Source organism: Ursus arctos, unplaced genomic scaffold (assembly GCF_023065955.2).
Source record: "Ursus arctos isolate Adak ecotype North America unplaced genomic scaffold, UrsArc2.0 scaffold_30, whole genome shotgun sequence".
Classification (NCBI taxonomy): domain Eukaryota; kingdom Metazoa; phylum Chordata; class Mammalia; order Carnivora; family Ursidae; genus Ursus; species Ursus arctos.
This window is the reverse complement of record NW_026622986.1, coordinates 1,839,559-1,861,567: the sequence shown is the minus strand read 5'-3', so window position 1 is coordinate 1,861,567 and position 22,009 is coordinate 1,839,559.

Below are 22,009 nucleotides of genomic sequence, written 5' to 3'. Positions count from 1 at the left end.
GTCTATCATGGGTTTTCTCCCTCTCTAATGACTTCCCATTCTATTTTCCCTTCCTTCCCCTATGGTCTTCTTCCTTGTTTCTGATATTCCACATAGGAGTGAAAGCATATGATCATTGTCTTTCTTTCATTGACTTATTCCACTCAGCATAATACCCTCCAGCTCCACCCAGGTCGGTGTGATGGTAAGTATTCATCCTTTCTGATGGCTGAGTAATATTCCATTATATATATGATCCACATCTTCTTTATCCATTCATCTATCCATGGTCATCTGCACTCCTTCCACAGTTTGTCTATTATGTATATTGCTGCTATGAACACTGGGGTGCATGTGTCCCGTCTTCACTACCTCTGTCTCTTTGGGGTAAATACCCAGTAGTGCAATTGCTGGGACATAAGGTAGCTTTATTTATAACTTCTTGAGGAAACTCCGTACTATTTTCAAGAGTGGCTGTACTGGACTGCATTCGTATAGGGGTGTAAGAGTGTTCCCGTTTCTCCACATCCTCTCCAACACGTATAGTTTCATGTTTTTTATATTTAGATATTCGGCCTCGTGTGATATGGCATCTATAGGGGTTTAGATTTGCATTTCCCTGAAGCCAAGTGATATGAAGCATTTATGCATGTATCTTTTGGTCACCTGTACATCATCATCAGTGAAATGACTTCCCATTTTAATCCATCTCAAGACCTAAAGCTGGGTAAGGCACTAAAGCTGGATGATGCCATCGGTTGGAAGTGTGGAGAATTTCAAAAGATCTCCGTGGAGAGCAAGTTTAAAGGTCAGTGTGAAGCTAATAATTCGATGCGGGGAGATCTCTGAAAGTGGGGGTTCCCTGGGATGGGCTGAGTGTGGCCCTCCGATTTTCCTATGAATCCTTGCTGCAGCCCCAAATGGACAGTTTCCTGCTGTGGGACAGGCTGAGTCCCCTAGTCGTGCAGAGGTGAGCCCAATGCCTGGTGCCTTGGAGGCAGGCAAACGGGGAGGGACCCTCAGCAGAAGACCCAGTGTTAGGTTAGGCCTCAAGAGACAGCAGGTCCGAACTGCCCAGTGCTCAGAGAACTCCCAGGCCGAGTGAGATGAGGGCACAAGGGCGGGTGAGTGTGAGCCTTGGGGTTTCATCCGGAAGGGCCCACAATGGTCGGGGTTCACCAGAAGGGGCTTTCAGGGGGTGCCCCAATTCTCTTGCCCTGAATCCTCTGTTGTGCCCCAAAATGGTACATTTTCCTGTGGGCTACAGGCTGAGTCCTACAGTGGGGCTTGGGTGTCCCCAATCCCCCGGAGTGGGGTGCCAGGACCCTGGGGGGGACCCCTCTGTGTCCAACCTAGGGTAAGTGTTAGGGTCCAGGAGCCCGGCAGGGATAATCTGCAGGCTGTGCAGCGAGCTCTGTTGAGGGCTGAGAGGAGGCCATGGGGGAGGGTGAGCTTATGCGTCAGGGTTGGGGCACGGGGGGCTGCCAAATTTGGGGATGGGCTCCGGAAGCCTCCCCAAGTTCTCATGCCCTGTAGGCTCCGTAGAGCCCCAAGGGGCACGGTTTCCTGTCGGGTGTCAAGCTGGGTCCTGTGGTGGGTCACAGGTATCCCAATTCCCTGGGTCTGCGGTGTAAGGCTCCTGGGGAGGCCCCCACACCCGCGTCCAACCTAGGGCTAGGGTTAAGCCCAGGAGCCCCGCAGGCCCGATCTGCTGGCTGTATGGCTAGCTACATGGGCTGAGGTGAGGGTGTGGGGAGGGTGAGCGTGGGCCTCAAGGTTGGGGTGCGGGAGGCCACCGAAGTTCGCTGGTGGCTCAGGAGGGCCCTCCTGGTTCTCCCGCCCTGAATGCTCTATGGCCTCCCAAGGCGCATGGTTTCCTGCGGGGTGGCAGACTGAGTCTTGCTGTGGGGCTCAGGTGTCCCGAATCCTCACAGCTGCAGCTCCAGGCTCCTGGGGAGGGGCCCCTCCACAGTTGAACTAGGTTTAGTGTTGCAGCCCAGGAACCCCGCAGGCCAGATCTGCCCACTATGTTGCAAGCTCTGCCGCGGGCTGAGGTGAGTGTGCGGGGTGGGGTGAGCATGGGCTTCAAGGTTGGGTTTAGGGATCGCCGAAATTTGCCGGGGAATCTGGGGGCCCTCCTGGTTCTCCCACCCTGAATGCTCTACAGCCTCCCAAGGGGCACGGTTTCCTGCGGGCTGGCAGGCTTTGTCCTGCAGTGGGGCTCAGGTGTCCCCAGTCCCTGGGGCTGCACCACCGGGCCCCAGGGGAGGGGCCCTACCCAGCCGACCTAGGGTCAGGTCTAGGCCCCAGGAACCTGGCAGGCCTGATTTGCCGGCTCTGCAACGAGTCGGTGGCAAGCTGAAGGGAAGGCGTGGGGCGGGATGAGCGTGGGCCTCAGGGTTGGGGTGTAGGGGGCCGCCGAAGATTGCTGGGGTCTCAGGGGAGCCCTACCAGTTCTCCTGCACGGGATGCTCTGCGGCGCCCCAGAGGGCATGGTTTCCTGAGGGGTGGCAGGCTGAGTTCCGTGGTGGGGCTCAGGTGTACCCAATCCCCGTGGTTATGGTACGGATTAGGGTACGGGTTAAGGTTAGGGTATGGGTTACGGTTAGGGTATGGGTGAGGGTAGGGGTTAGGGTTAGGGTAAGGAGAGGGTATGGGTTAGGGTTGGGTTTAGGGGTTACAGGTTAGAGGTTATGGGTTAGGGTACAGATTAGGCTTTAGGGTACGGGTTAGGGTTTAGGGTTTGGGTTTAGTGTTAGGGTTAGGGTTGGAGTACGGTTTAGGTTTAAGGTACAGGTTATGGTTAGGGTACGGTTTAGGGTATGTGTTGGCGTACGGATTTCGGTACGGTTTAGGGTATGGATTAGGTTTAGGGTACGTGTTAGGTTTAGGGTACAGTTTAGGGTTATGGTACAGGTTAAGTTGCGGTTTAGGGTTAGGGTTAGGGTACGGTTAGGGAATGGGTTAGGGATAGGGATAGGGTACGGTTACGGTTAGGGTATGGGTTAGGGTACGGGTTAGGGTACAGGTTAGGTTTAGGTATGGGTTAGGGTGCGCGTTAGGGTATGGGTTAAGTTTAAGGTAAGGGTACTGGTTAGGGTTAGGGTACGGGTTATGGTTTAGGGTTTAGAGTTACTGTTAGGGTACGGGTTAGGGTTAGGGTATGGGTAGGGTTAGGGTACGGGTTATGTTATGAGTTAGGGTATGGTTTAGGGTCAGGGTTTAGGGTTTAGGGTTAAGGTTAGGGTATGGGTTAGGGTACAATGGAATATTACTCAGCTATCAGAAAGAACGAGTTCTCAACATTTGCTGCAACATTGATGACACTGGAGGAGATAATGCTAAGTGAAATAAGTCAAGCACAGAAAGACAACTATCATATGATTTCTCTCATCTATGGAACATAAGAACTAGAATGATCAGTAGGGGAAGAAAGGGATAAAGAAAGGGGGGGTAATCAGAAGGGGGAATGAAACATGAGAGACTATGGACTATGAGAAACAAACTGAAGGCTACAGAGGGGAGGGGGATGGGGGAATGGGATAGGCCGGTGATGGGTAGTAAGGAGGGCACATATTGCATGGTGCACTGGGTGTTATACACAACTAATGGATCATCGAGCCTTACATCGAAAACCGGGGATGTACTGTATGGTGACTAACTCAATATAATAAAAAATCATTATAAAAAAAAAGAAATTAAAGGAGTACTATCTCAACTATCTCAATGAATTTTTTAAAGCACTTGCTAAAAGTTACTACACATTTGTGATTATTTTTTATAAAACTTTAATAAATTTACAAAAATAAAAAAAAGGGTACTTGTTAGGGTTACGGTTAGGTTTAGGGTACGCTTTAAATTACAGGTTAGGGTACAGTTTAGGGTTAGGGTTAGGGTATGGGTTTGGTACGGGTTAGAGTACGTGTTAAGGTTATGGTTAGGGGTAGGTTTCAGGTTAGAGTTAGGGTTAGGGTACGGGTTAGTGTTAGGGTTAGAGTATGGGTTAGGGTACGGGTTAGGGTTAGGTTTAGGGTTAGGTTACGGGTTAGGGGTAGGGTTAGCTGAAGGGGTAGGGTTAGGGGTAGGGTTAGGGGTATGGTAGGGGTCGGAGTAGGGTTAGGGTTTAGGGTTAGGGTTTGGGGTTTGGGGTTAGTGGTTAAGGTTAGGGTTTCGTGTTTAGGGTTTCGGGATTAGGGTTAGGGGTTAGGGTTTAGGGTTTAGTGTTAATGTTAGGGTTTAGGGTTTAAGGATTAGGGTTTAGGGTTAGGTTTAGGGTAGGGTTAGGATTAGGGTAAGCTTTAGGGGTTAGGGATAGGGTTAGGATTAGGGGTTAAGCTTTAGGGTTTATGGTTAGGGGTTAGGGTTTAGGGTTAGGGTTAGACCGCAGTAGGCCAGCAGGACCAATGCACCGGCTGCGCAGCGAGCGGAGTAGTGGGCCGAGGTGAGGGCGCTGGCTAGTGGGAGTATGGTATCCAGCGTTTTGGCGTAGGGGGCCTTCTACATCGCTAGAGGCTCAGAGGGCCCTGCCCATTCTCCCGCCCTGAATGACCGGTGGCGCCCCTAGCGGCCCAGGTGGTGGCGAGGTGGCCGTGTTAGTCTGACACTGCGGTTTGGGGGTCCCCAATGCCATTCGTTGCAGCGCAAGGCCCCTGGGAGTGGCCCCTCTGGGGCCGTCCTAGGGTAGTGTTAGCACCCATGAGTCCAGCAGGCATGATCCGCCAGCTGTGCGGTAGCAGAGGGCCAGGCCGAGGGGAGGGCGCCGGCGAGCTGGAGCGTGGGCCCAAGCATTTTGACGCGGGGGGCCTTGGAAGGTCGCAGGGGGATTGGAGGGCCCTGCTGGTTCTCCGGCCCTGAATGGCCAGCAGCGCCCCTAGCGGCCCGGGTGGTGGCGGGGCGGCAGGGTGAGCACAGCGCTGGGGCTCGGGGGTCCCCAATCCCTGGTTTTGCTGCGCCAGGCCCCTTGGAATGTTCCCCTCGGGGGCCAACCTAGGGTTAGGGTTAGCCCCCAGGAGGCTGGCAGGCCCGATCCACTGGCTGTGCTGTGAGCAGAGGGGCGGGCCGAGGTGAGGGCGCTGGTTATCGGGAGCATGGGCCTAAGCATTTTGGCGCGTGGGGCCTTAGAAGTTCACCGGGACTCAGAGGGCCCTGCCCATTCTCCCACCCTGAATGACCGGCGGCACCCCTAGTGGCCCCGGTCCCGGCGGGGCGGCAGGGTGAGTCCGGCGCTGGGGCTTGGGGTTCATCAATCCCCAGTGTTTCGGTGACAGGCCCCTTGGGAGGGGCCCCTCGGGGACCATCCTAGGGTTAGGGTTAGCCCCCAGGAGTCCGGCAGGCCCGATCCGCTTGCTGAGCGGTGAGCAGAGGGTTGGGCCAAGGTGAGTGCGCTGGCGAGCGGGAGCATGGGCCCAAGCTTTTTGGAGCGGGGGGCCTTCGAAGGTCACCGTGGGCTCGGAGGGCCCTGCCCATTCTCTCGCCTGAATGACGGAATGCGCCCCTAGTGGCCCGGGTAATGGCGGGGCGGCAGGGTGAGTCCAGTGCTGAGGCTCGGGCTTCCCTATACCTGACGTTGCAGTGCCAGGCCCCTTGGGAAGGGCCCTTCTGGGGCCAATGTAGGGTTAGAGTTAGCCCTCAGGAGGCCGGCAGGCCCGATCCACCATCTTGAGGCGAATGGAGTCGCGGTCCGAGGTGAGGGCGCTGGCGAGCGGAGCGTGGGCCCCAGCGTTTTGGTGCTGGGGGCCTTCAAAGTTCACCGGGGCTCAGAGGGCCCTGCCCGTTCTCCCACCCAAAACTGCCGGTGGCACCCTAGCACCACTGGTGTCACCGGGGCAGCAGGGTGAGTCCGGCGTTACGACTCGAGGGTCCCCAATCCCCTGCGTTGTGGCGGCAGGCCCCCTCTGGGGCTGACCTAGGATTAGAGTTAGCCCCCAGGAGGCCTGCAGGCCTGATCCTCCAGCTGTGCGGAGAGCAGAGGGGCAGGCTGAGGTGAGGGCGCTGGCGAGCTCCAGCATGGGCCCCATTGTTTTGGCGCGGATGGCCTTCAAAAGTCACTGGAGTCTCGAGGGCCCTGCCCATTCTCCCACCCTGAAGGACCAGCGACACCCCAGCGAGCCCAATGTCAACGGGGTGGCAGGGTGAGTCCAGCGCTGCGGCTCCGGTGTCCCCAATCCCCAACTTTGGTCACCAGTCCCCTTGCGAGGGGCCCCTCTGGGACCAACCTATGGTTAGGGTTAGCCCCCAGGAGGCCGGCAGGCCCCATTCGCCAGCTGTGCGGTGATCGGAGGGGCGGGCCGTGGTGAGGGCACTGGCGAGCTGGAAGGTGGTACCCAAAGTTTTGGCACCAGGGGCCCTCGAATGTTGCCGGGGACTCGGAGGGCCCTGCCCATTCTCCCGCCCTGAATGAGTGGCGGTTCTCCTAGCAGCCTGAGTGGCGGCGGGGCGGCAGGGTGGGTCTGGCGCTGAGGCTTGGTGGTCCCCAATGCCAGGCGTTTCGGCACCAGGCCCCTGGGGAGGGGCCCCTTGGGGGCCGACCTAGGGTAAAGGTTAGCTCCTGGAGGCCGGTAGGCACAATCAGCCGTCTGGGGCAAATGGAGGCGCAGTCAAAGATCAGGTCGCTGGCGAGCAGGAGAGTGGGCCCCAGCGTTTTGGCGCTGGAGACCTTCGAAAGTCACCGGGGCAGTGAGGGCCCTGCCCATTCTCCCGCCCTGAATGACCGGTTGCGCCCCAAGTGGCCCGGGTGGTAGTGGAGGGGCAGGTTGAGTACATCGCTGGGGCTTGGGTGTCCCCAATCTCTGGCGTCGCAGCGCCAGGCCCTTTGGGAGTGCCCTTCAGGGGCCGATCTAGGGTTAGGGTTAGCCCCCAGGAGGCCAGCAGGCCCGATATGATGGCTGTGGGGCGAGCAGAGGGCTGGGCCAAGGTGAGGGCGCTGGCGAGTGGAAGCGTGGTACCCAATGTTTTGGTGCAGGGGGCCTTCGAAGGTTGCCAGGGGTCTGAGGATCCTGCCCTTTCTCCCGCCCTGAATGACTGGCAGCACCCTTAGCGGCCTGGGTGGTGGCGGGGAGGCATGGTGAGTCTGGCGCTGCGGCTCGGGAATCCCCAATCCCAGGCGTTGCGGCGCCAGGCCCCTAGGATGGGCCCCTTGGGGCCGACCTAGGGTTAGGTTTAGCCCCTAAGAGGCCTGCATGCCAGATTCGCCGGCTGTGTGACAAGCGGAGGGGCGGACTGAGGTGAGGGCCCAGGTGAGTGGGAGCATGGGCCCCAGCGTTTTGGTGCATATGGCCTTCGAAAGTTGCTGGGTTCTCGAGAGCCCTGCCCGTTCTCCCACCCTGAAAGACCTGCGATGCCCCAGTGGGTCCGGTGTTGGCAGGGTGGCAGGGTGATTCCGGCGCTGCAGCTATGGGGTCCCCAATCCCAGGCATTGTGGCGCCAGTCCCCTTGGGAGTGGCCCCTCGGGGGCCAACCTAGGGTAGGGTCAGCCCCCAGGAGGCCGGCAGGACCGATACGCCACTGTGGGGCGAGCGGAGGGGTGGGCCGAGGTGAGGGTGCTGGTGAGCGGGAACGTGGCCATAGCGGTTTGGCTCCGGGGGCCTTCGAATGTCCCGCGGCTCAGAAAGCCCTGCCCCTTCAACCGACCTGAATGACCGGCGGCGCCCCTAGCGGCCAGGGTGACATGGGATGGCAGGGTGAGTCCAGCATTAGGAATCGGGAGTTCCCAATCCCTGGCGTTGCGGGGGCAGGCACCTTAGGATGGGCCCCTCGTGGGCCGATCTAGGGTTAGGGTTAGCTCCCAGGAGGCCCGCAGGCCCGATATGCCAGCTAGACTGCGAGAGGAGGGGCGGGCCGAAGTAAAGGTGCTGGTGAGCGGGAGCGTGGGCATCAGCGTTTTGACTTGGGGCTTTCAAAGGTCGCCGGGGTCTCGAGGGCCCTGCCCGTTCTCCCACCCTGAATGAACAGTGACGCCCCAGCATGCCCGGTGTCAGCGGGGAAGCAGGGTGAGTCTGGAACTGGGGCTCGGGGGTCCCCAATCCCCGGCGTTGCGGGGGCAGGCACCTTGGGATGGGCTCCTCGTGGGACGACCTAGGGTTAAAGTTAGCCACCAGGAGGCTGGCAGGCCCAATCCTCTGGCTGGGCGGCGAGAGGTGGTTTGCCAGAGGTAAAGGTGCTGCTGAGCGGGAGCGTGGGCCCCTGCATTTTGGCATGGGAGGCTTCAAATGTCACAGGTTTCTTCAGGGCCCTGTCCGTTCTCCCGCCCTGAATGACCGGCTGTGCCACTAGCGGCCCAGGTGGCGGCGTGGTGGCAGGGTGAGTCTGGCTCTGGGAATTGGGGTCCCGATCCCCGGTGTAGCGGCACCAGGACCCTTGGGAGGGGCCCCTGAGGGGCCGCCCTAGGGTTAGGGTTAAGACCCAGCATGCTGGCAGGCCCGATCCGCCCACTGTGCTGAAAGCTGAGGGGCGAGCTGAGGTGAGGGCGTGGGGAGCGGGAGCCTGGGCACCAGCGTTTTGGTGCGGGGAGCCCTTGAAGGTCATCGGGGGCTCGGAAGGCCCTGCCCCTTCTCTCGCCCTGAATGACCTGCGGCGCCCCTAGCGGCCCGGGTGGCGACAGTGCGGCAGGGTGAGTCTGGCTCTAAGGCTCTGAGTCACCAACCCCCAGCGTTGCAGAGCCAGACCACTTGCGATGTCCCCCAAAGGGCCGACCTAGGGTTTCAGTTAGCCCCCAGGAGCCCGGCAGGCCCTATCCACCGGCTCTGCAGCAACCGGAGGGGCGGGCCAAGGTGAGGGCGCTGGGGAGCAGGAGAGTGGGAGCCACCTTTTTCGCGTGTGGGTCCTTTGAAGGTCGCAGGGGAAAAGGAACGCCCCGCCAGTTCTCCCATCCTGAATGACCCGCGGCCCCACTAGCGGCCCGGGTGGTGGCGGGGTGGCAGGTGAGTCCGGCGCTGGGGCTCCGGGGTACCCAATCCACTGCGTTTCGGTGCCAGGCCCCTTGGGAGGGGCCCCTCGGGGGCTGACCTAGGGTTAGGGTCAGCCCCCAGGATGCCAGCAGGCTCAATCTGCCAGCTGTGCGGCAAATGGAGGGGTGGGTCCAGGTGAGGTCTCTGTCAAGCGGGAGCTTGGGCCCAAGCGTTTTGGCTCCGGGGGCCTTCAAATGTTTCCGGGGACTCGGTGGGCCCTGCCCATTCTCCTCCCTGAGTGACCGGCAGCGCCCCTAGCTGCCCAGGTGGCGGCAGGGCGGCAGGGTGAGTCAGGCGCTGTGGCTCGGGTATCCCCAATCCCCGGCGTTGCGGCAACAGGCCCCTTGGGAGGGGCCCCACGGGGGCCAACCTAGGGTTAGGTTTAGCCCCTAGGAGGCCGGCAGGCCCTATTTGCCAGCTCTGTGGAGACTGGAGTGGCGGACCGAGGTGAGGGCGCTGGTGAGTGGGAGCGTGGGCCTGGGTGTTTTGGCGAGGGGGGGCCTTTGAAGGTCACCGTGTCTTGGAGGGCCCTGCCCGTTCTCCCGCCCTGAATGAACGGCAGCACCCCAAGCCCCAGGGTGGCGTCTGGCTGGCAGGCTGAGTCAGGTGCTGAGTCTCGGGGTCCCCAATCCTCGGCGTTGGGGTGCCAGGCCCCTTCGGAGGGGCCACTCAGGGGTCGATCTAGGGTTATGGTTAACCCCCATGAGGCCGGTGGATCCAATCAGCGGCTGTGCAGCACGCGGAGGTTTGGGTCGTGGTGAGGGCGCTGGCGAGACTGAGCATGAGCCCAAGCGTTTTAGCGCAGGGGGCCTTTGAAGGTCGGCGGGGGCTCAGAGGGACCTGCCAGTTCTCCCGCTCTGAATGACTGGTGGGGCCCCTAGTGGCTCGGGTGACTGAAGGGCAGCAGGGTGAGTCTGGCACTTGGGCTCGGGGTCCCCATTCTCGGCTTTGCGGCGCCAGGCCACTTGGGAAGGGCCCCTTGGGGGCCGACCTAAAGTTAGGGTTAGCCCCAGGAGGCCAGCAGGCCTGATACACCGCCTGTGTGTCGAGCAGAGAGTTGGGCCGAGGTGAGGGTGCTGGTGAACATGAGCCTGGGCCCAAGCGTTTTGGTTCGGGGCACCATCGAAGGTCAGCGGGGGTTCAGAGGGCCCTGCCAGTTCTCCAACACTGAATGAATGGCGGCGCCCCTAGCGGCCCGTGTGGGGCGGGGCGGCAGGGTGCATCCGGCGCTGGGGCTTGTGGGTCCCCAATCCCCGGCATTTCGGCGCCAGGCCCCTTAGGAAGGGACCCTCAGGGACAGTCTTAGGGTTAGGGTTAGCACCCAGGAGGCCAGCAGGCCCGATCCGCCAGCTGTGCGAGGAGCGGAGGAGCGGGTCGAGTTGAGGGCGATGTCGAGTGGGAACGTGGGCCCCAGCATTTTGGCACCCTGGGCCTTTGAATGTTGCCATGGCTCAGAGGGCCCTGCCCATTCTCCTGCCCTGAGTAACCAGCGGCACCCCTAGTGGCTCCGTTGGTGGTGGGGCGGCAGGGTGAGTCCCGCCCTGTGGATTGTGGATCCCCAATCCTCGGCATCGCTGTGCCAGGCCCCTTGGGAGGGGCTCCTCGTGGGCCAACCTCGGGTTAGAGTTAGCCCCCAGGAGGCTGGCAGGCCCAATCCTCTGGCTGGGCGGTGATAGGTGGGCGGGCCGAGGTAAAGGCACTGGGGAGCAGGAGCGTGGGCCACTGCATTTTGGCATGGGAGGCTTCAAATTTCGCCAGTTTCTCCATGGCCCTGTCCTTTCTCCCACCCTGAATGAATGGCAGCACCCCTAGCTGCCCGTGTGGGGCGGGGCGGCAAAGTGCATCTGGCGTTGGGGTGGGGGTCCCCAATCCCCGACATTGCGGCGCCAGGACCCTTGGGAGGGGCCCCTCGGGGGCCAACCTAGGGTTAGGTTTAGAACTTAGGAGACCGGCAGGCCCTATTCGCAAGCTGTGTGGAGAGCGGAGTGGCGGACCGAGGTGCGGAAGCTGGCGAGCGGGATCATGAGCCCAAGCGTTTTGGCGCGGGAGGCCTACGAAGGTTGCCAGGGTCTCAGAGGGCCCTTCCCGTTCTCCCGCCCTGAGGGACTGGCGGCGCCCATAGTGGCTCAGGTGTTGGCGGGTCGGCAGGGTGAGTCCGGCGCTGGAGCTCGGGGGTCCCCAATCCCTAGTGTTGCAGCACCAATCCCTTGGCAGGGCCCTTCGGGGGATGATCTAGGGTTAGGGTTAGCCCCCAGGAGGCCAGCAGCCCGATCCGCCAGCGATGTGGCAAGTGGAGGGGTGGGCCGAGGTGCGGGCGCTGGCAAGCGGGAGCGTGGGCACAAGCATTTTGGCGCAGGGGCCTTTGTAGTTTGCCGTGTCTCAGAGGGCCCTGCCCATTCTCCCACCCTGAGGGTCTGGCGGCACGCCTAGCAGCCCATGTGTCGGCGGTGCAGCAGGGTGAGTCCAGCACTGGGGCTCAGGGGTCCCCAATCCCTGGCGTTGCGGCGCTAGGCTCCTTGGGAGGGGCCACTCGGGGCCGACCTGGGGTTTGGGTTAGCCCCCAGGACGCCAGCAGGCTCAATCCGCCCTCTGTGCGGCGAATGGAGGGGTGGGTTGAGGTGAGGTCTCTGTCGAGAGGGAGCGGGAGCCCAAGTGTTTTGGCACCGGGGGACTTCGAATGTCCCCGGGGACTCGGCAGGCCATGTCTATTCTCCTCCCTGAAAGACCGGTGGCGCCGCTAGCAGCCCAAGTGGAGGTGGGGCGGCAGGGTGAGTCAGGCACTGCAGCTCGGGTATCCCCAATCCCCCGCGTTCCGCGCCAGGCCCCCTGGGAGGGACCCTTCGGTGGCCAACCTAGGGTTATGGTTAGCCCCTAGGTGGCCGGCAGGCCCTATTCACCAGCTGTGTGGAGAGCGGAGTGGGGGACCGAGGTGAGGGAGCTGCTGAGTGGGAGGGTGGGGCTGGGTGTTTTGGCGTGGGGGGGCCTTCGAAGGTGGCCGTGTCTTGGAGGGCCCTGCCCGTTCTCCCGCCCTGAATGAACGGGAACACCCCAAGCCCCCGGGTGGCGGCTGGTCGGCAGGGTGAGTCAGGTGCTGAGGCTCAGCGTCCCCAATTACCGGCATTGCGGCTCCAGGCCCCTTGGGAGGGGCCCCTCGGGCGTCGATCTAGGGTTACGGTTAGCTGACAGGAGGCCGGGGGACCCGATCAGTGGCTGTGCAATACGCGGAGGGTTCGGCCGAGGTGAGGGCGCTGGCGACTCTGAGCATGAGCCCAAGCGTTTTAGCGCGGGGGACCTTCGAAGGTCGGCGGGGGCTCGGAGGGAACTGCCCATTCTCCCGCTCTGAATGTCCGGGGGGCCCCTAGTATCTCCGGTGGCTGAAGGGCAGCAGGGTGACTACAGCACTTGGGCTCAGGGTCCCCATCCCCGGCGTTGCGGCGCCAGGACAATTGGGAAGGGCCCCTCGGGGGCCGACCTACAGTTATGGTTAGACGACAGGAGGCCGGCAGGCCCGATACACCACTTGTGCATCGAGAGAAGAGTTGGGCTGAGGTGAGGGTGCTGGTGAACATGAGCCAGGGCCAAAGCGTTTTGGTTCGGGGTGTCTTCGAAGGTTGGCGGGTGTTCGGAGGGCCCTGCACATTCTCCCAACCTGAAGGAACGTCAGCACCCCTAGCGGCCCATGTGGGGCGGGGCGGCAGGGTGCATCCGGTGCTGGGGCTTGGGGGTCCCCAATCCCCAGTGTTCTGGCGCCAGGCCCATTAGGAAGGGACCCTCAGGGGCCGTCCTAGGGTTAGGGTTAGCGCCCAGGAGGCCGACAGACCCGATCTGCCAGCTGTGTGAGGAGCGGAGGTGCAGGCCAAGTTGAGGGCGATGGCGAGTGGGAGCGTGGGCCCCAGCGTTTTGGCGCCCTGGGCCTTCAAATGTTGCCATGGCTCATAGCGCCCTGCAGTTCTCCTGCCCTGAATAAGCAGTGGCGCCCCTAGCGGATCCGTTGGTGGTGGGGCAGCAGGGTGAGTCCCAGGCTGTGGCTTGGCTTGGGGATCTCTAATCCCCAGCTTTGCGGGGGCAGGCCCCTTGGGAGGGGCTCCTGGTGGGCCGACCTAGGGTCAGAGTTAGCCCCCAGGAGGCCGGCAGGCCCAATCCTCTGGCTGGGTGGCGAGAGGTGGGCGGGCCGAGGTAAAGGCACTGGGGAGCAGGAGGGTGGGCCCCTGCATTTTGGCGTGGGAGACTTCAAATGTGGCCGGTTTCTCCAGGGCCCTGTCCATTCTCCTGCCCTGAATGACCGGCGGCGCCCCTAGCGGCCCGGGTGGCGGCGTTGCAGCAGAGTGAGTCTGGCTCTGGGGCTTGGGGTCCCTGCTCCCTGGTGTAGCTGCACCAGGGCCCTTGGGAGGGGCCCCTCAGGCCCGACCTAGGGTTAGGTTAGCCCCCAGGAGGCTGGCAGGCCCAATCCGCCCGCTGTGCAGCGAGCGGAGGGGCGGGCCGAGGTGAGGGCGCTGGGGAGCGGGAGCGAGGGCACCAGCATTTTGGCATGGGGGGCCTTTGAAGGTCACTGGGGGCTCGGAAGGCCCTGCCCCTTCTTTCGCCCTGAATCACGAGCGGCGCCCCTAGCGGCCTGGGTTGCGACAGTGCAGCAGGGTGAGTCTGGTTCTGGGGCTCTGAGTCACCAATTCCAAGCCTTGCAGTGCCAGGCCCCTTGGGATGTGCCCCACTGGGCAGACCTAGGATGTAGGTTAGCCCCCAGGAGCCCGGCAGGCCCTATCCACTGGCTCTGAATCAAGCGGAGGGGCGGGCCGAGGTGAGCGCGCTGGCAAGCAGGAGCGTGGGAGCCAACTTTTTTGCACGGGGGGCCTTCAAAGGCTGAAGGGGTAAAGGAGGGCCCTGCCAGTTCTCCCACCCTGAATGACCCGCGGCGTCCCTAGCGGCCCGGGTGGTGGCAGGGCGTCAGGTGATTCCAGCGCTGGGGCTAGGGGGTCCCCAATCCACCGCGTTGCGGCGCCAGGCCCCTTGGGAGGGGCCCATCGGGGGCTGACCTACGGTTAGGGTTAACCCCCAGCACGCCAGCAGGCTCAATCCGCCAGCTGTGCAGTGAATGGAGTGGTGGGTTAAGGTGAGGTCTCTGTGGAGTGGGAGTGTGGTCCCAAGCGCCGGGGGAATTCGAATGTCCCTGGGGACTCGGCGGCCCTGCCCAATCTCTTCCCTGAGTGACCGGCAGCGCCCCCAGCAGCCCAGGTGATGGCGGGGCGGCAGGGTGAGTCAGGCGCTGCGGCTTGGGTATCCCCAATCTCCCGCGTTGTGGCGCCAGGCCCCTTGGTAGGGGCCCCTCAGGGACCAACCCAGGGTTAGGTTTAGCCCCTAGGAGGCCAGCAGGCCCTATTCGCCAGCTGTGTGGAGACGGGATTGGCAGACCGAGGTGAGGGCGCTGGTGAGCGGGAGCGTGGGCCTGGGTGTTTTGGCGCGGGGAGCCTTTGAAGGTCTCCGTGTCTCAGAGGGCCCTGCCTGTTCTCCTGCCCTGAATGAACGGCACCACACCAAGCCCCCGTGTGGTGGCTGGGCGGCAGGGTGAGTCCAGTGCTGAGGCTCAGGGGTTCCCAATCCCCAGGGTTTCGGCACCAGGCCCCTTGGGAGGGGCCGCTCGGGGTCAATCTAGGGTTATGGTTAGCCTCCAGAAGGCCAGTGGACCTGATCAGCGGCTGTGCAACACGAGGAGGGTTGGGCTGAGGTGAGGGCGCTGGCAAGCCTGAGCATGAGCCTAAGCGTTTTAGCGTGGGGGGCCTATGAACGTCAGCGGGTGCTCGGAGGGCCCTAATGGTTCTCCTGCACGGATTGACCGGTGGGACCCTAACGGCTTGGGTGGCTGAGGGCAGCAGGGTGAGTCCGGCACTTGGGCTCGAGGTCCCCACTGCCAGCGTTGCGACGCCAGGCCCCTTCGGAAAGGCCCCTCGGGGGCTGACCTGTAGTTAGGGTTAGCCGCCAGGAGGCCGGCAGATCCGATACACCACCTGGGCATTGAGCAGAGAGTTGGGCTGAGGTGAGGGTGCTGGGGACCATGATCCTGGGCCGAAGCATTTTGGTTCGGGGCACCTGTGAAGGTTGGCGGGTGTTCAGAGGGCCCTGCCCGTTCTCCCACCCTGAAGGAACGTCGGCGCCCCTAGCGGCCCAGGTGGCGACAGTGTAGCAGGCTGAGTCAGGCTCTGGGGCTCTGAGTCACCAATCCCAAGCATTGCAGAGCCGGCCCCCACGGGGCCGACCTAGGGTTTTGGTTAGCCCCCAGGTGACTGGCAGGCACTATCCACTGGCTCTGCAGCAAGTGGAGGGGAGGGCCTAGGTGAGGGCGCTGGCGAGCAGGAGCGTGGGAGCCAATTTTTTTGGCCGGGGGGCCTTTGAAGTTCGCAGGGGAAAGGGAGGACCCTGCCAATTCTCCCAGTCTGAATGACCCGCAGGGCCCCTAGGGGCCCGGGTTGTGGCGGGGGTGGCAGGTGAGTCCGGCGCTGGGGCTTGGGGATCCTGAATCCACCACGTTGGGGCACCAGGCTGCTTGGGAGGGGCCCCTCGGGGGATGACCTAGGGTTAGGTTTAGCCCCCGGGACGCCAGCAGGCTCAATCCGCCATCTGGGTGGCGAAAGGAGGGGTGGGTCGAGGTGAGGTCTCTGTGGAGCGGGAGCATGGGCCCAAGCGTTTTGGCCCCGGGGGCCTTCGAATGTCTCCGGGGACTCGGCGGGCCGTGCCCATTCTCCTCCCTGAATGACTGGTGGTGCCCCTAGCTGACCAAGTGGTGGTGGGGCGGCAGGGTGAGTCAGGCGCTGCGGCTCAGGTATCCCAAATCCCCCGCGTTCCAGCGCAAGGCCCCTTGGGAGTGGCCTTCAGGGGCCAACCTAGGGTTGGGGTAGCCCCAAGGAGGCCAGCAGGCCCTATTCGCCAGCTGTGTAGATAGCAGAGTGGTGGACCGAGTTGAGGGCGCTGGTGAGCGGGAACGTGGGCCCGGGGGTTTTGGCGCGGGGGTCCTTTGAAGGTCGCTGTGTCTCGGAGGGCCCCACCCGTTCTCCCCGCCCTGAATGAAGGGCAGGACCCCAAGACCCGGGTAGCAGCTGGGCGGCAGGGTGAGGCCAGTGCTGAGGTTGGGGTCCCCAATCCCCAGCGTTGCGGCACCAGGCCCCTTGGTAGGGGCCCCTCGGGGTTTGATCTAGGGTTACGGTTACCCCCAGAAGGCCGGTGGACCCGATCTGAGGCTGTGCAACACGCAGAGGGTTGGGCCGAGGTGAGGTCGCTGGCGAGCCTGAGCATGAGCACAAGTGTTTTAGCGCAGTGGGCTTTCGAAGGTCGGCGGGGGCTGGGAGGGCTTTGACCGTTCTCCTTCCCTGATTGACCGGTTGGCCCCTAGCGGCTCGGGTGGCTGAAGGGCAGCAGGGTGAGTCCGGCACTTGGGCTCGGGGTCCCCATCCCCAGCCTTGCGACGTCAGGCCCCTTGGGAGGGGCCCCTTGGGGGCGAACCTAGGGTTAGGTTTAGCCCCCAGGAGGCCGGCAGGCCCTATTCACAACCTGTGTGGAGAGTGAAGTGGCGGACCGAGGTGAGGGCGCTGGTGATTGGGAGCGTGGGCCTGGGCGTTTTGGCACGGGGGGCCTTCGAAGGTCACCGTGTCTCGGAGGGCCCTGCCCGTTCTCCCGCCCTGAATGAACGGCAGCACCCCAAGCCACCGGGTGGCGGCTGGGTGGCAGGGTGAGTCAGGTGCTGAGGCTCAGAGTCCCCAATCCCGGGCGTTGCAGCGCCAGGCCCCTTGGGAGTGGCCCTCTGGGGTCAATCTAGGGTTACAGTTAGCCCCCAGGAAGCAGGTGGACCCGATCAGTGGCTGTGAGGCATGCGGAGGGTTCGGCCGAGATGAGGGCGCTGGTGAGACTGAGCATGAGCCCTAGAGTTTTAGCGCGGTGGGCCTTCGAAGGTCACCATGTCTCGGAGTGCCCTGACCATTCTCCCACCCTGAATGACCTGCGGCGCCCCTAGCGGTCCGGGTGGCGGCGGGGCGGCTTGTGAGTCTGGCGCTGGGGCTCGGGGGTCCCCAATCTACGGCGTTGCGGCTCCAGGCCCCTTGGGAAGGGCCCTTTGGGGGCCGACCTATGGTTAGAGTTGGGCCCCAGGAGGCCGGCAGGGACGATACACCACCTGTGCGTCGAGTGGAGAGTTGGGCCGAGGTGAGAGTGCTGGTGAACATGAGCCTGGGCCCAAGCATTTTGGTTCGGGGCGCCTTTGAAGGTCTGCGGGGGTTCGGAGCGCCCTGCCCATTCTCCCACCCTGAATGACCAGCGGCATCCCTAGTGGCCCAGGTGGCGACCGTGCGGCAGGGTGAATCCGGCTCTGGGGCTCTGAGTCACCAATCCCCAGCGTTGCAGAGCTAGGCCCCTTGGGATGTGCCCCACGGGGCCGACCTAGGTTTTCGGTTAGCCCCCAGGAGCCCGGCAGGCACTATCCACTGGCTCTGCAGCAAGAAGCGGGGTGGGCCGAGGTGAGGGCGCTGGGGAGCAGGAGCATGGGAGCCAACTTTTTTGAGCGGGGGGCCTTCGAAGGTCGCAGGGGAAACGGAAGGCCCTGCCAGTTCTCCCACCTGAATGACCCGCGGCACCCCTAGCAGCCCGGGTGGCAGCAGGGCGGCAGGTGAGTCCAGCCCTGGGGCTCGGGGGTACCCAATCCACCGCGTTACAGTGCCAGGCCCCTTGAGAGGCGCCCCTCGGGGGCTGTCAGACCCCAGGACGCCAGCAGGCTCAATCCGCCAGCTGTGCGGTGAAAGGAGTGGTGGGTCGAAGTGAGGTCTCTGTGGAGCGGGAGCATGGGCCCAAGCGTTTTGGTGCGGGGGGCCTTCGAATGTCTTCAGGGACTCGGCGGGCCCTACCCATTCTCCTCCCTGAATGACCGGCGGCACACCTAGCTGCCCTGGTGGCAGCGGGGCAGCAGGGTGAGTCAGGCGCTTCTGCTCCAGTATCTCCAATCCCCAGTGCTGCGGCGCCAGGCCCCTTGGGAGCGGCCCCTCGGGTGCCAACCTAGGGTTAGGTTTAGGCCCTAGGAGGCCGGCAGGCCCTATTCGCCAGCTGAGTGGATAGCAGAGTGGCGGACCGAGGTGAAGGCGCTGGTGAGCGGGAGCGTGGGCCAGGGCGTTTTGGCGCCAGGGGCCTTTGAAGGTCACCGTGTCTTGGAGGGCCCTGCCCTTTCTCCCTCCATGAATAATGGCATCACCCCAAGACCCGGGTGGCAGCTGGGCGGCAGAGTGAGTCCGGCGCTGGGGCTCAGGGGTCCCCAATCCCAGGCGTTGCGGCACCAGGCCCATTGGGAGGGGCCGCTTGGGGGTCAATCTAGGGTTACGGTTAGCCCCCAGAAGGCCGGTGGACCAGAGAAGCGGCTGTGCAACACGCGGAGGGTTGCCCCGAGGTGAGTGCGCTGGTGAGCCAGAGCATGACCCCAAGCGTTTTAGTGTGGGGGGCTATCGAAGGTCGGCGGGGGCTCGGAGGGAACTGCCCATTCTCCCGCTCTGAATGTCCGGGGGGCCCCTAGCATCTCCGGTGGCTGAAGGGCAGCAGGGTGACTACAGCACTTGGGCTCCGGGTCCCCATCCCCGGCGTTGCGGCGCCAGGACAATTGGGAAGGGCCCCTCGGGGGCCGACCTACAGTTATGGTTAGACGACAGGAGGCCGGCAGGCCCGATACACCACTTGTGCATCGAGAGAAGAGTTGGGCTGAGGTGAGGGTTCTGGTGAACATGAGCCTGGGCCCAAGAGTTTTCGTTCTGGGTGCCATCGATGGTGGGCGGGGGTTCGGAGGCCCCTGCCAGTTCTCCCACCCAGAATGAATGGCGGTGCCCCTAGCGGCCTGTGTGGGGCAGGGCGGCAGTCTGCACCTGGCGCTGGGGCTTGGGAGTCGCCAATCCCTGGCATTGCGCCTCAAGACTCCTTAGGAAGGGACCCTCAGGGGCCGTCCTAGGGTTAGGGTTAGCGCCCAGGAGGCCGGCAGGCCCGATCCGCCGGCTGTGTGGTGATTGGAGGGGCGGGCCGAGGTGGGGTTGCTGGGGAGCGGGAGCCTGGGCCCAAGCGTTTTGGCGTGGGGGGACTTCAAAAGTCACCGGGGGCTCGGAGGGCCCTGCCCATTCTCCCGCCCTGAATAACCGGCGGTGCCCCTAGCGCCCTGGGTTGCGGTGGGGTGGCTGGGTGAGTCCTGCGCTGAGGCTCGGGGGTCCCCAATCCCAGGCCTTGCAGCTCCAGGCTCCTTGGAAGGGGCTCATCAGGGGCCAACCTAGGGTTAGGGTTCGTCCCCAGGAGGCCGGCAAGCCCGGCGCTAAGTGGTTCTGGCAATGTAACAAAAATGCCATACACTTATCTGTAAGAAATAACAGTGTACAGGAACCCTCTTAGCCCTAACATCATCCTTTGTGAATATGGAAGCCAGGCCCAAAGTGGTCGTGGAAGTCTGACAAAAGGGCTAAGCACTTTTCTCTGAGTCACCACACTATACAAGGAAGGACCAATGTACATCATCTTTCACGAGTAGGAAGCATTAATGAAAAAGTTCTGGAATTTCGAGGACTCTGACCCATCCTTATTGGTAATAAACCACCGTGTACAGGAAAACACCTTCAACTCTCATCAGCCTCCTCAATCCTGATTCCGATTCAACTTTGGGTGTGTAGGACTAGGGAAATGTCCACATCTTATTGCTAAGAAAGAACGATGTCAGGGTAATGCCCTTCAAGTCACATCAGCCTTCCTGAAGACGGAAGCAGGAATCAAGGTGGTTATGTTACCATGAGGTAAGGAAGATGAGCATATAAGTGAGAAACAACAGTGGGCAGGACCTCTCTTCCAACGAACAGTAACTTTGCTTAATGTTGAATCCCTATGGTAAGTGGTTGTGGGCATTTGTGAGGTCAAAATCTTAAGTGTTTTGTAAAACCTCTTGGTCATTCACAGATGAGACTAAGGTAGCTGGGGACTCCTAGGCAGTGATTTGTCCACTGTCAAAAATATGAAAAGATAAAAGAGACAGATGAGGTCTCCTCAGGCATTGTCCTTTATCCTCATCCTCCGTGAGGATGGCCATCTCTGGACAGCTCAGTGGCAGGGTCTCATTCACAGTGGGGGCATCTATTCCTCACAGACATCAGGCAGGGAAATGGATTTGGTTCTCTGTGCCAGCCCAGCCACAGCTGAGTGTCACAGCACCCTCTCGTGGGCTCATAAGAGTTTCACTGTCACCAGGCAGGTCATTGTATTTGATAAACCACTGTGAGAGTTTGCAATTGCCTTCATCTGCAACCTCCTAGAGGCAAAGGCAGGTCTCCGGTACCATGTGAAGTCATGTGAAGGCATCGTGAGAAAGTGTCCTTTTGCTTAAGAAAAACATGGCTGGGGCTCCTGGCTGGCTCAGCCAGTTAAGCATGTGCCTTTGGCTCAGGTTATGATCCCAGGGATCTGGGATCGAGCCCGAGCTCCCTGCTCAGGAGGAAAGGAGGTAGGGAAATAGCTTAGAACCCACAGAGAATGTGAATAAAGGGGAGTGAAATGGAACTTGGTCTGTGTTTTGCTTTAGGGATTGGAAGTTAGTTTTTTCTCAATTGTGATTGTTCTTGAAACAGAAAAGCTGTATTGGTTTTTTTTTTTACCTTTAACTTTTTTTCTAATAATACTTTTTTATTATGATATGTTAGTCAGTATACAGTATTTCCTTAGTTTTTGATGTAGTGTTCCGTGATTCATTATTTGCATATAACACCCAGTGCTCCATGCAATATGTACCTTCCTTAATACCCATCACTGGCCCATCCCAATCCCCCACCCCTCTCCCCTCTGAAGCCCTCAGTTTCTTTCCCAGAGTCCATCGTCTCTCGTGGTTCATTCCCCCTTCTGTTTAGGGTCCATTGTCTAAAGGGACAGACAGTGGAAGTTCACCAAATATAAGATTGAAATTTAATTGTTCATTATAGAAGCCGCCAAGTAGTTCCCAGACATTTCATTCTACTCTAGTAATTCATTATACCTGTGCAGGTGCACGTGGAAGACAATTGATGCATGCATAGTGGTAATAAAACACTCCCCTCAGTAGTACAATAATAGACGATGCATATGTGTAAAATTATTCAACTACACCTTCCATGCTTTCCCTTTGGTTCCTTATTATCTATGAAATTGGACAATTTTTGTTCTCTAGGTTTAAAACTCATTGTCAGTATTTAGAGTTTTTCAATGCTGATCTTCTCCTGTATAAGTTACCAAAAACCTAAAATATGTATGAACTTTAAAAAACATTATATTGAAAATTACATCAGGGAAGTTCCATTTTGTGAATATTGTGTCAATGGATCTCTATTTTGACATCAGTGTTCATTAGAAATGATGACATTTCATGTGAGTATAAATATCAATGTGAAAAAGAAAAGGTAGGAAGAACCTTGATTGTTTAATAATTGGTGAAATGACAGGTGTGTGTGTGTGTGTGTGTGTGTGTGTGTGTGTGTGTGTGTGTGTAATTGATTTTCAGTGAATGGTTCAGCTACTTGTAGGGCATCCGAGAGAGCCAAGGAGAACCTTTCAATAAGTTGGTATCTGTTTTCAGAACATGGGAATCTCTTAGTCCAATAGTCAATCAAGCAAGCTTTGAGGTCTTAAAGAGTTTCGGTCCTCAGCGATGGAGTTGCAGACCCTTGTGAGCAAACCCTAGGGTATGCTCAGAGCCCTCATTAGCAGGTACCAACGTGTGATGATTTCAGACAGCATTTCCCAAAGAGGTACCTCTTGATTCTCTGTCCTTGTCAGTTCCCTACACTTCCTCACACTAGTTATGTGATCAGTGTGTTTCAGGATAATCCCCATATGTGATTTTTGCTATTTCCTACTAGTCCTATCTGGTTCTCACCTTCTTCTTTTATGGTAGGGGTTGGGAAGCAACCTGTGTGGTGTAGGAAGGGGTGTGGTAGTTGTCTGCCTTCAGAGGACCGAATGATGCCTAGAAATTGTACTGTAGTTTGAGGTCAATTGTCCATCCTCTGAGTGTCAGGAATTCCATCACTTTTCTTTGATGCTAGTCTGTCCTTCAAGCTGTCCTCAGAAATAAG